Below are 13,265 nucleotides of genomic sequence, written 5' to 3'. Positions count from 1 at the left end.
TTTGTTTATTAATGTGAAATCTATCTTCTTATACCACAGCATTTCTGAATTCTCAGTGCTGAATATCAGTTCTGAATGGTTGATGAATGTTCAAAGTTTTTTCGGCAACTCACTTTCACAGTGAATGCCATAGGAACCATTTTAATTTGCCTGAATGGCTTTTCAGTAAAAAGTAACCTTTTTAAACTAAAATAATCAGTCTAAAGAATATTTAATCATCTTTTCTCAGATCCTTTTATGCAATGGAAATGTTCTACATTATAAAAATAAAGGTACAATACTGGCATCAATGGTTCCAATGAGAACCTTTTACATCCGTGGAAATTTTCCAATACACAATTGTTTGATTGACTAATCATAACACTGAATCTGCCATTTTTGTTCAATAAACAAACATCCAAGTAGATTAACGTCGATGGACTTGTGTTTTGAAGTCTTTCCACAATTAAACGAAAGCATTTGATGTTCATTCATGTTTATTTCATGTTATAACTAGTAAAGAGAAAGAGATGATCGATTTATGAGCCACTTGAGACACTACAGCAATCCAGGGCTTAAAGAATTCTGGCACCGTGCCGGATCTCCTGCGTGCGGCCTTGAGGGAAAAAAATTATAATATTTTAGAGCCTGCGCAAGCGGTTTAATATTTTAGAGCCAATTTATTTCACCTACCAATCATATGAGAGGAACGCAGCTTTAACTAACGTTACAAGCCTATCAGAAGCAGAGAAGAGCGGGTCCTTGCAACACAGTTCGATTGACACCCATACGTCAATGTCACGTTAGCGCTGTCTGAGAAAAAAAATGGAGCGCAAGTTTATGAAGCCTGGGGATGATGTCCTAGCAATAGATAAAGGACTCAAAAATAAATGGCGCTGGGCGTGGATTGAAGAAAGTAGAGATGGCGAGCCTTTTGGCAGTTGGTGCAAGAAACTGAGAGAACCCGGGGCTTGTTTGTGCACGATATGCTCGAGGAAGCTACTGTATGCCAGCAGCGGTAAGAAAGTGCTTGCTCGTCATGATTTAGACTCCGGTCATAGAGCCGCTGCCCATGCTCTCAAACTTACCACGACGTTGCCGGGAGCAACTGTTACAGCTGGCAACACTTTATTTGACATAGTACTTTTAAATAAATTGTGCAAAGCATAATCTATCTCAGTCTCAGTTTACCAGTTTTTTAAGCACTTTAAGATCTTGTTACTTTATTTTTGTTATTATCGTCAATATTTGAAGTAAGTCCTTCTGTGCAGTTTCTCTCCAACCCCCCCCCCCCCCTCCCCCTCCTCCCTTTAATAGCATGTAGTGCAATTAAAGAAACCTTTGTGTAATTGTTAGAATGGCCAAGGAACTCCATGAAATCTCCATGTAAAAGTGATAAGGCAGACCAAACCGTAAGTCGTAGAAACTTGGAATTTGGAGGGATGGTAGTACTCACACCATCAACAACGTCACCAGGGCTTACCCTGATCAAAACTACGAAATCACTCGTAACTCCAAAACGGCATCACCCTGGTGAAATTTCAAAGTATTTTGCATTTTTTGAAAAACCTACTTTTGCAAACTAGTTAGGTTTTTCATCAGATTGGAACCAAAACCGTGCAGGAAGACTCTCTACAGAGTGAACATCAATAATTATCAAAAAAGTTGAACTTTCGACTCTCTGTCGCACAGAGACACCAAATATTTGAAAGGGGCAGGACCGCTTTTACTAAAATGGCTATAATTTTTTAACAGAGTAAGATATCTTCACCAAACTCACAACGCGTATGTAAGAGCTCAATCTGAGGTCACATGAAAGAAGTCGCAGAGCTTGGCCACTTGGCCAATTGTTACGCACGGTCTTGGTCCAAAGTGCCACCAGTGGCTATAAGGACATTTGCGTATCTCAAAAAAACGTGGCCGCCATAGATCTGAACAAAACTCATGGGCCTGTTTGATTCACGGCCCTAAAAGTCTGTGAGCAATTTGAGAAATTAGCCACTGGGTGGTGATATCGATTTTTTTAAGGATGTAAATGATTGTATATTGCGTTTTTTTTTTTTTTTTTAAACATACAGATGGTATTTGTGTCATATGATAGACCTCCTCTTTCTAAACAACTTTGCCTCTAGAACCACTGCTGTCAATCAAACCGTTTGTTAAACAATTGAGAAAATGTCACAAAAAAAAAAAAAACTACTTTTGCAAACTAGTCCTAGGTTTTTTGCTCAATCTGGAAAAGGCAACTGATAAAACAAAATACCTTGAGAGCTACAAAACGGTATTTAGGGGTTCAAGCGTGTCGTAATCACTCCTATGGTAATTGTTAGAGCGGCCAAGCAATCTCCATGTAAAACTGATTGTGCAGACCACACTGTAAGTTGTAGAGACTTGAAACTTGGAAGGATGGTGGTTCTCACACTGTCTACAAAGTCACCAAGGCTCGCCCCAATCGGTCTGATGGGGGTGCTACAGCGATCAAAAATACAAAATTGCTCATAACTCCTCATTGGAAACTTTGGCTCACACTGGACAAAACACACGCCTCTGAAACTTTCAAGTGTTTTACATTTTTTGAAAACATACTTTTGCAAAGTACTCCTAGGTTTTTCACCTTTTTGGAACTAAACCAGTGCAGGAAGATTTTCTGGAGACTGAATATCGATATTTATCAAAAAAAAAAATAAATAGTTGAACTTTCGACTCTCCATCACAAAGAGACGCAAAATTTTTAAAAGGAGACGAACAGTTTGAAAGGGACAGGGCTGCCTTTCTCAAAAATCATGGCTGCCATAGGCAGATGAACTTTGAGCACTTATTAGATCAGAACAAAACTCTGTGGGCCTGTTCGACTCACAGCTCTAAAGGTCTGTAAGAAACTTAAAAAATCGGCCACCATATGCACGATATTGGTATCATATGATAGACCTCCACTTTCCAAACAACTTTGCCTCTAGAACCACAGCTGTCAATCAAACCATTTGTTAAATAATTGAGAAAATGTAAAAAACCTAGTCCTAGGTTTTCGCTCAGTCTGAAAAAAACTATTGTAGTGCAATTTTCTGGACTCTCTTGGTCAATAATTATCAAAAAAAAAAAAAAATTTACTCTTTAGCGAGCTATAATGGGACTGTTTAGATAAGGGGCCTTTTCAAATATACCCAAAAGCCAATAAAGCCTAAACAAAAATTCAAAACTTCACAAAACCTGGGGAGCACATGCCATTGTGATTCTAAACAAGCAATCAAAGTTTTAGGGACATCGGCCACAGTTGGCTCTATAACAGTCATAATTGTTAAAAAAAAAAAAAACTTAATGGTAAATACCTGGATTTGCCAAAAAATGCTTTTTTTAATCAATGATTTTGGTCATTACAGGCTTAATAAATAATATGTGATGTCTTTTGTCATATGTGCTTAAATGCCTTAAAGCACTTGAACCCCAGTAATCACTATATTTTTTGTTGGAATTTATTAAAAAATTAAAATTTTAAAGCTGAGACTGTTTCACGCCTAAAGTAACCTATTTTTGTCCGCTACCTCTTTGCTCCGTGATGTACTGTACTGAGAATATGATGTGTGGCATGAGAGCGGCATGACTTGTCAGACATAGCAACAGTAACGAAGGCGGGCAGATCTTTGCGAAAGGTCAATTAGAATTTTATAGTGGGAAAAGTTTCTTTAGATTATTTAAATGTACTTCGCGCAAGAAAAACAGTGGTTCAATTAGGAACTGGTTAAGCTGGCTAAGCCTATTTTGAACCTTTATTTTTAAGATGTTAAAAAGGTTCTTTATGGAACTGTACAACATTCATTTTTCGTTCAGGCTTCCCATGACTAGTTACAGAGTTTAAAAGAACCATTACGCTCTGATAAAACTCATTTACTTTTTTTCTAATAGACTTTTATAATTTCAGCAGCTGGGCGAAAGGTGAATGGGGTGAATGCTCATCCATAAATGGCAATAGCGTGACTAGTTAACAGGAACTTGGGCTGTTTCTAATCAGTTGTGTAATGAAGTAGACAAAAAATGCTCAAAAAAAAGCTTTGCGATAAATATAAATGATAACTGTGGTATGAATAACTGACTCTGGGCCATTTTTTTAAACGGACACACTTGTGGTCTAACAGCGTTTTCGCCTCCTGGTTGCGCAAATTTTTATTAATACGGCATTCTGTCGTCAGTTATTCCGTATATCCAGCACTATTTCTCACAAGCCATTGGCAGCAACCGAAAAGCATTGTCTCTAATGGATGAAAACACGGGGTTACTAAATAAACAAAAGTTTAGAGGAGCTAGTTCGCAGACAGAGGAAATGGGCAGGTTTCCCCCGGTCCATATGTCAGCAATTTGGGGGCATTGTATACCTTGGCCTGAGAGAGAGGCTCATGATCGATGGAGGGGTGAAAATCCCGAGTCGCTGGCTCCGTGCGCTGCCCCGAAAATTGCTTTCAGCTGATAGCTTCATTTCACTTGACATTTATCAAGTGGATTACTGTGTGTTTCTCTGTTTACCACTACCATGATGGAGAGGATTGCGATAGCAGCGGGGAGACCAAATGTTTTTCCTTCTGTGTCGCTGGAAATATATACATGTAAATTGGCTCTGTAAACTCTCGAATTGACGGTAAACTCGCATCGCAGAAATACATACGCCGCGCTACATGGACCGTCACCTCTTGACCCCGTGTCGGAACGGGGTCAGTGCGCACGCAAAATCAAAACAACACATCTGCTATTAGCCAAGACAAGTGTCCGGCGGCCTTTTCTGCCTTGCTGTGCAGAAACGCATGGAAATCTTTCATATTTCCCCCCTAGTTTGCATGCAAATGAGTTAGGACCGCACTGCATTATTCATCCTCTCAGTCTTGTGACAATGCTAGAACACTGATATGCTGGTTAGGTGGGAATATGAGCACTTTACAGACAACGGGGTCTCCAGCGAAGGAGCAGAGCGGTGCTATTATACTTTCCCTGTCCGCGTGCGCTGATTACGGTCCACGCACGCATCCGTACGCGGAGATAGTTACCGGGGGCCTCGAGAGCGCATTTAATCACTTCAGTGGCACCGAATTGGCTCCCGCGCGCTCGACGCGTCCTCGCCTGAAGTGCGCGAGCCACCCCGACCGCCTCATCAAGAATCCAATCAGTTTAAGCGCGAGATGCACTTCGCTGGAGATGAAAAGAGATTTTCCGTCGGGATGTCGGTGCCATAAGGGCATGATCACTGCATATGCAAAGTGGAAGGGAAATTAGCACGGATTCTCTTCCCCTTGATAGTCATGCATACATCAGGGGAGAAGTATAAAGAGTTCAAAACCAAGCCTTTTCTGGCAAATGCATTATTCATTCTTGATCTCGGGTCAATCGGAGCGCTTTTTAAAGAATTACACAACTTAATATGTGGCTTGGTTGTGAACTGCATTGTAATGCAGGCATGATGATAGCCTGCGTGAATGCGCGGTTAGATTTAACCGCCGCGTGCTCATGTCACTTCACACTTGAATTGGACTTCGAGCTCGCTGCTGTTATTCGATATCAGCCTAACAAACTTTTCCTTCCCTGATCATTTATTATCCTGCCTGAGAGGAAGCACAGAATTGAAATCCGTTTTTTTATTCTAAACCTTTTTTCTTTAGTTTCCTGCACATTCATGGAAATCTTTCAAGGAGCTTTGTAATGGAAAAAGGGTTCTTTAGATTATTAAAATGTTATTTGCATTAATAAAAATGGTTATTTCATAAACTGTTCACTGAAAGGATCTTTAGGGAACCAAAAAACATTCTTTGAAGGCATAAAAGTAAAGGTTCTTTATTGGCGTCAATGGTTTTTTGAAGAACCTTGAACATCCATGGAACATTTTAAATGCAGAAAAGGTTCTTTAGATTATTAAAATGCTATTTGCAGTAATAAAAATTGTTATTTTAGGAACCAAAAATCGTTTTTCGAAGGCATAACAATAAAGGTTCTTTATTGGCATCAATGGTTCTTTGAAGAACCTTGAACATCCATGGAATGTTTTAAATGCAGAAAAGATTCTTTAGATTATTAAAATGTAATTTACACTAATAAAAATGGTTCTTTTAGGAACTGTTCACTGAAAGGTTATTTGGGGAACCAGAATCGTTTTTTGGAAGGCATAACAATAAAGGTTCTTTATTGGCGTCAATGGTTCTTTGAAGAACCTTGAACATCCATGGAACCTTTCGAATGCAGAAAAGGTTCTTTATAGTCAAGAAATATTCTTGAGATTTTTAAAATGTTCTTCAATATAGTTCTTTTAAAAACTGTTTATTGGAAGTTTCTTTGGGGAACCAAAATTGGTTCTATGGCATCACTGCAAAAACACTCTTTTGGAACCTTTATTTTTAAGAGTGGCCCGGAACAAAAAAAAAATCCTTTGGAACCTTCACTTTTAAGAGTAACATTTGAGTAACTCTGAACATCCACGGAACCTTTTAAATCCAGAAAAGGTTCTTTCTAGTCAAAAAAGGTTCTTTATAGATTTTTTAAATGTTCTTCAAAATGGTTATTTTAAGAACTGTTCACTAAAAAGTTCTTTAGGGAACCACAATTAGTTCTTCTATGGCATCACTCCAAAAACACTCTTTTGGAACCTCTATTTTTAAGAGTGCATGGGCTGCAAAAAAAAAAAAAAACTTTTGGAACCTTTATTTTTTAAGAGTTACATATGAAGAACTTTGAACATCCATTAAAAACTTTCAAATGCAGAAAAGGTTCTTTATACTCAAAAACGGTTCTTTAGATTTTTGAAAATGTTCTTCAAAATGGTTCTTCTAGAAACTGTTCATTAAAAGGTTCTTTGGGGAACCAAAATTGGTTCTTCTATGGAATTACTGCAAAAACACTCTTCTGGAACCTTAAATTTTAGAGTAACATTTGAAGAACCTTTAACATCCATGGAACCTTTGCATTACAGAAAAGGTTCTTTATAGTAGAAAAGGTTCTTTAGATTATTAAAAATGTTCTTCGCACTAAGAAAAACAACAGTTATGTGGTTAAGAACTGTTCATTGAAAGTTTCTGTGGGGAAAAGAAAATCTAGTAATTGCATTTAATACTTCTTGTATGCAGAAATGTGATTGGTCACTTATTTCTTGCATTTGTTTGAAGTTCCAATGACATTATTTGACTTTATTTTTTACTTTACTTGTTTCCTAATGAAATTTGGAAGTTGAGACAGGACAGACTGAAGGACTTATCCCCTAAAAATGTCTATATAATAATTATGAAATAGACAGTATAGCCACAGCTATGAACTATGATTTAAGAAGGTCGAAGTGATATTAGAGGAAGTAAAGGGAGGGACATAGCTAACAATACATTGTATGGGTCATTTTTTTCTTTTATGCCAAAAATCATTAGGATATTACATACAGATATTTTGTACATTTCCTACCATAAATATGTCAAAACTTAATTTTTGATTAGGAATATGCATTACTAGGAACTCATTTATTAATTTTTTTTTGTGACCTCCTGTATCTCAGCCAAATTTTGTGCTATCCTAACAAACCATACATCAATAGAAATATTTATTCAGATTTTAGGTGATGTATAAATCTCAATTTAAAAAAAATTGACCCTTATGACTGGTTTTGTGGTCAAGGGTCACATATGGACTTTTTAGTATATTATGTTAAATAATATACACTAGCGTTCAAAAGTTTGGGGTCAGTAAGACTTGTAATAGTCTTTAAAGAAGACTCTTATGCTCATCAAGGCTGCATTTATTTGATTAAAACTACACAAAAAAACAGTAATATTGCAAAATGTTTTTACAATATAAAATAATGTTTTTTTATTTTAACATACTTTAAAATAGAATTTATTCCTGTGATGAAAAGCTGAATTTTTATCAGCTGTTACTCCAGTCTTATGTGTCACATGATCCTTCAGAAATCATTCTAATATGCTGATTTATTATTAGAATGATCAATGTTGGATAATATCAACAGTTGTGCTGCCAAATATTTTTTAATAGCAATGTAAATTATTTATTATCAACTTTTAATAAACTTAATACATCCTTGGTGAATAAAAGTATTAATTTCTTTTTAAAAAAAGAAAAAGAAAAAAGAAAGAAACAATAAAAATGTACTGAACCCAAACTTTTGAACGGTAGTGTATACTTAACTCTCTATATATTCTTTTTCTTTAAGTGTGAAGTTCTTAATATGATTTTAGTACCTTTTCTCATTTTTTACACCCTAAACTAACTAACTAGCTTAATCCATACTGTTTTCTAAGCACTACAAATGCAATCTGATTTTTATGCGAAATTAAAACTATAAACCTTAATCAGATTAGAAACCACATTAAATTTAACATAGCTGAAAACAAGGCTGATGAGAGTCTTACACTCTTTATAATCAGTGTTGGGGAAAGATATTTTTTAAAGTAATGCATTACAATACTTCATTAAAAAAAGTAACTGCATTACTCAGTTACTTTTTATGGAAAGTAATGCATTACATTACCTTTGTGTTACTCTTTGTCACCTAAGCGGGGCTTACGTATTAATATTTAATAACAAAAAAAAGCCCAAATGTTATATTTTTGTCAACTGTAAACGCATTTTACACCAAAAGCTAATTTAATAAGTCTCTTGCAGACAAGAAAGCTGTCAGTGAATAAATAAAACGAAGTAACTCTTAATATATTTAAAAGCATTACTTTCCTAGTTGAAAAGGTAATCTAATTACATACCTCGCGTTACTTGTTATGCGTCACCCAAACACTGTTTACAAACGGTATAAAGATCCTAGTTAATGAAGAATTTCAACTCACTACTTTAATAGAATTTTTGTACTTAAAGTTTTCTTTCTGTCAGAAAGACGATTTCATCACCTAAACTGGTTTGTTGTTAAACAACAGCACAATCCATTGTACTTCAGTCCCTCACAGCCTTATTATCATTCCTGTAAAAAATTAAATATGCTACAAACCTGACTAAGGTCTATTCTAGTTGGGATTTTAGTCTGTGGAAATAGTTTCCTTCCGGTTGCCCTCCATCCAACCTGAACGACCTAAACCTGCGCTGTATGTGCAATTACATCCCTGCCCAGGGTGCGCTCATTAGATGAATCCTATTGAACAGAAACGTCTTTGAGTTTGAAGTGGTTAAACTGTCATTTCAAATCGTCTGGACCTTGTGATTACCGGCACGGGAGGAATTATATATTTAGCTTTAAGTCCGTAGCGATTTCCTGCCCCTGTCTTGATCCTAAGTGACTGGAGCTGTAGATACCCCCATCTCCGCGGAGTCTTGATATCCCCGCGGGAGGACTGTAATCAACGGCTCAAAGCACGGAGAGACGCGAGATGAGGCGAGTGGGGGTCACCGCATACATGCGCGCAGGCACAAAGCTGTCTGTGCTTAAGCGCATTTTATTCATAAGTCTTTACTGCACAAACGAGAAGGGAGGCACCTGCCATGCAAGTTAGTTAAAGGGACACGCGACTGGGGTGAGAGGCCTCCACTGAGCCCGTGATCACTAGTGACAGTGCAGCTAATGCTGAGGGGGAAGAAAGTGGACTGTAGGTTTGTGTCGCTGACAGATTTAAAGATTGGCTTTAGACTGTTATCTAAGGCCACCAAGATTTCTCAGCCAGTAGCCTCTAAAATACAGTTTACTTAAGGAATGTGAGGAGGTAGGAGTCTTACAGGTACACTCTTAAAAATTAAGGTTCTTTATTGGTGTCAATGGTTCCATGAAGAACCTTGAACATCCATGGAACCGTTCAAATGTAAAAGGTTCTTTATAGTGGAAAAAGGTTCTTTAGATTTTTAAAATGTTCTTCAATATGGTTCTTTCAAGAACTGTTCACTGAAAGGTTCCAAAAGTTCCAAAATTCTATTTTGTATAATAGAATATTGGTTTACCTTTTTGTTCATCTGAAGAACATTTTAGTAATCTAAAGAACCTTTTGTCCATTGGAAAGGTTCCATGAATGTTAAAAGTCCTTCATGGAACCATCAATGCCATTAAAGAACCTTTATTTTTAGTCCATTTAAGACTATAAAGTCTGGTCAACTTTGTAGCTTATTAACATCATATAAAGCGACTAACCACACTGTATTTGGTTTTTAATTATCATTTAGAGAAGGTTTATTCTATAATAATGACCTTGAACATCCATGGAACCTTTCAAATATATAAATGGTTCTTTAGATTTTTTTAAATGTTCTTCAATATGGTTCTTTCAAGAACTGTTCATTGAAGGGTTCTTTGAGGAAACAAAAATGGTTCTTCCATGGCATCACTGCAAAAACACCCCTTTGGAGCCGTAATTTGAAAGTGTGTAGACAAAAAATAAAAGTTCCAAAAAAGGCTTTTCATATAATAGAATTTTTATTTACCATTTTTTCATGTGAAGAACATTTTAGCAATCTAAAGATCCATTTTGTCCATTGGAAAGGTTCCATGGAAGTTGAAGGTCCTTCATTGAATCAATGCCAGTATAGAACCTTTATTTTAGTGCATTTAAGAGCATAAAGTCTGGTCAACTTTGTAGCTTATTAACATCATATAAAGCGACTAACCACACTGTATTTGGTTTTTAATTATCATTTAGAGAAGGTTTATTCTATAATAATGGCCTTGAACATCAGTAGAACTTTTGAAATATAGAAATGGTTCTTTATAGTGGAAAAAGGTTCTTTAAATTTTTAAAAATGTTCTTCAAAATGGTTCTTTTAAGAACTGTTCACTGAAAGGTTCTTTGGGGAACCAAAAATGGTTCTTCCATGGCATCACTATAAAAACACCCCTTTGGAGCCGTACTTTTTAAGAGTGTAGACTAAAAATAAAGGTTCCAAAAGAGGCTTTTCGTTTAAGAACATTTTAGCAATCTGAAGAACCTTTTGTTCATTGGAAAGGTTCCATGGATGTTAAAGGTCTTTCATTGAACCATCAATGCCACTAAAGAACCTTCATTTTTAGTACATATAAGAGCATAAAGTCTGGTCAACTTTGTAGCTTATTAACATCATATAAAGTGACTAACCACACTGTACTTTGTTTTTATGTATCATTCAGAGGTTTATTCTTTAATTATGATTATAGAATAATAGGCTGGCATTTTTTTAAAAATGGTGGGTTGGTGGGGTTTATAACACATCTGCTAAGTTCTAGCCTTTTTTATGTTAGTTTCAAAGGGGTTTGAATAAATCCAAAACTATTAGACCAAAACTGTACGAAAATGATGAAAAGTTTCAATTTAATGACTAAACATGTCATGTGGTGTAACCATGAAGTAAAAAGTATTACCATATTTTCCTTATACACTATGAGTGTACACAGATAAATACGAAGGTAAAAAGGTTTTTCCTTAAAATATCATGAATTATTCATTCTTAATTACTATTCCATGTTAAGAAATCTCATTTTAAAAATGGAACTAACCTTGTCTGTTTAAAAAAAAAAAAGTGATATTTCTGGTGATTTATTGATCTTGACAAACAGTCAAAATAAGGGTCTGCGAGGTCCTCTCTCTATCGTTTCCTGTTTATGCTTTTTTTTTCAGACCATATGACTCTTTTTTTGTTTTTTTGATTATTAATTTTGTTAAAATACTTTAGGAATTTAATTTTTAATCATGTTTTCCTTCATTATGATATTAGGATGGTTGTATCACGTTCAGAGATGGGTAGATTACTTACAATAATAGTCCAATACTAAATACAAATTACATGACAGAAATTGTAGTTAGTAACAGAATCCATGAATCCATTACATTACACATTTTATGTAATCAGAGTACTTTTTAACTACTTTTCGATTACTTTTTGACCTACAGTTACTCTAACTAGTAACTGGTTTTTGTGTTAATGTCCACAAAACTCGTTTTAAGTGTATATAAGTGCTGGGCTATTTTAGAAAGTAACATTTAAAAGATGAAGAAGATGAATTAGGTGGAATCAATCAATTAAGAATAATTAATTATATTGTGTGAATAATATGCAATCATGTAACCCATAAAAAGTTGCTGTAGTCTGATTACTATAGTATTTTAAAATGTAATCTAATTACTAAAGTACTAAAGTACTTCATTTTGGAAACTGATTATGTAATTCAGATTACATGTAATTAGTTACTACCATATTTTTTGATAAATTTGAATACATTCGCATCATAGATACAAGTCACTGTATTGCATTTTTAAATGTATTTTCAATAGGCCCAGTGACGTCAAGCGATTAATCGTGATTAATCACATCCAAAATAAGTTTTTGTTTACATGTGTGTACTTATGTAGGCTATATATAATGAATATACACTCATAATATATATATTTATAATATTTACATGTGTTTATATTCATATAATTTATATTATATATAAACATTTTATATATAAACATGTTTTGCAAATATATACATGCATGTGTGTGTATTTATATAGGCTATGTATGTAAACAAAAACTTTTATTTTGGACGCAATCAATCACGATTAATCGCTTGACAGCACTATTTTTTTAAATAAATGAATCGATACGACAACAATGCCATATGCTAATTAGTTATAATGCGAAATTAGTCAAAAGCTAAAGCCCCCCAGAGTTCAATGTCATCAGAGAACGGACTCATGATGACTTACAGAGCCCCTCTTATCAAACGCTAAGTCACAAAGAAGAAGGATTTATGCGTGTGAGTCCAATACATGATAAGCTTCATTAAAAAGAATTGTCTTTTCGAGGGTAAATGCATGGAGTGGACAGGAAGTCTACTAATCTGTAACCTGATGCGCAAGGAAGGAAGGACTCAGGAACCAGCCTTCAGAGCTTTCACCAATCATATTCATCACAGAACCCAGTCCAGCCTCATTAGACCACAGCGCTGCACTTAACTAAACATCTTTTCCATAAAATAAATGCTTCCAGGTTACCCTCCGAGCAGGTCGCGCTCGCATCTGATCTCAATTATCGTCGTGCAGCGGTCGAGGCTCGAGCCCAGCCAATGGCGCTCATGGTGGACCTCTGAATTCAGCGGCTGGAAGCGTCAACTACAGCGTACATACGTCCTGTATGTCACATTAAACAATGGGGGAAGGGGGTCTTATAGGATAATTGGTTCCTCATGGCTTCTTTCTGGAGGAATATTAATTACGAGATGATTAAAACCTTTTTGGGGTCTTTGGGTGAGGGGAAGTAAGGCCTAGTGCGCGGACGGTGCGCCGTTTGATGGGTTTAACTGTCATTTCGAGAGGAGATCGGACATTTGGTTTGTAGCTCAAGAGGAGGCATTTCTCGTCGAGGGTAGAG

This window comes from Garra rufa, chromosome 23, assembly GCF_049309525.1.
Source record: "Garra rufa chromosome 23, GarRuf1.0, whole genome shotgun sequence".
Classification (NCBI taxonomy): Eukaryota; Metazoa; Chordata; class Actinopteri; order Cypriniformes; family Cyprinidae; genus Garra; species Garra rufa.
This window is presented reverse-complemented; position numbering follows the sequence as displayed.